The sequence below is a fragment of the Octopus bimaculoides genome, chromosome 1 (assembly GCF_046866305.1).
Source record: "Octopus bimaculoides isolate indiv1 chromosome 1, ASM4686630v1, whole genome shotgun sequence".
NCBI lineage: Eukaryota > Metazoa > Mollusca > Cephalopoda > Octopoda > Octopodidae > Octopus > Octopus bimaculoides.
This window is the reverse complement of record NC_142928.1, coordinates 136,323,906-136,325,253: the sequence shown is the minus strand read 5'-3', so window position 1 is coordinate 136,325,253 and position 1,348 is coordinate 136,323,906.

Here is a 1,348-nt window from a genome sequence, read left to right as displayed (position 1 = left end):
AGAAATTTTAATAAAAACAATAAAAGAAACGATAAAAAGAAAGATTGTAAATTTTTATCAGTGGCATGAATATCATTTATAAAAATGTTGTAAAAAAATGCAGTGAGAGTGGAAGAGAGCAACGTATAGATACTCAAATGAAGTGAATAGTGTGTATCAGATGTTTTAAATTCAAACCTTTTTATACTCTGCTGTAATGAGATAGAACCTGATGATCACATGCGGATTTAATAAGACTGAAGAAATAAAGAGGAAATAAGTGATATGAGTCAAATAAGCAATATTTCTTTTAATTGTTGGAATTGGAAATGAGATGTGAAGCCCTTGGTGAATGAAACAAGTCTAAAACTTGGTTTTGGCTTTTATTTAAAACTATGTCTCTTTTGTTATGTCACTAATGCTCTTGGGAAAAGCTTCCAAACCAACAAAAATCTAGCTTTACGCTTGTGTATGAAACAATATCATTTGTGCTTAGTAAGGACGGCAACTCAGTTCTGCATCTGGAATATTGACATGCCAGTTTCAAATCATGCTTTCAAATCCTTGCTTTATAATTTTATAGCAACAAATCAGTGCTAATAGTAGTTATTATTATTGTAAAGTTATATGCTACAAAAAGCAGAAAATGAGCAAAGCATTGAATTGGTTAATTAAAAAGATGCAAAAAAAAAAAAGAAAAAATTATTCTCCCTTATTTAAATGAATTTTACATCTTTAGATACAATCTTTAGCAACCACATCATTGTATTTCTTGTTTGTTCAAAAACTCTACAATCATTGATAATGATGGAGTGAGAAATAGGGTGTAGTTGAGTAGGTATGAAATATTTTGGCACAGCTGTTTTGGCACTGTTCATTTGGCATTGCTGATTTGATGCCAGATATTTTAATGTTTCTCTTATTCACCACCCCTCTCTCTCTCTCTCTCTTTATATGTGCAAGTATATTTCTTTTTTATGTGTATGAGGAGAAGGAATGAGCTTATGTCAATGGTGTTCAATTAATAAATTGTAATTCTCCCTTCCCTTGCTCTTTTTTCTTTTTATGTGTATATTTCTGTGTGTACATATGTGTGTGTGTGTGTGTGTGTGTGTGTGTGTATGTGTGTGTGTGCTTGCCTCCAGTGCCAAAAAGTACAGTCACCAAAACAGACTGAATTTCCAGTCAGCCATGCTAAATCCTCAGCATTCAAACAGCTGCACCTAACTATCTCATTCCATAGTTTAGTATCTGTAGGAAATGTAGGAAATAAGGAGAACAGACAATGAGATTTTATCATATTCTGTTCATTTTGAAGATGATGATGATGATGATGATGATGATGTTCATGTTTGTACATGTCCTTTTG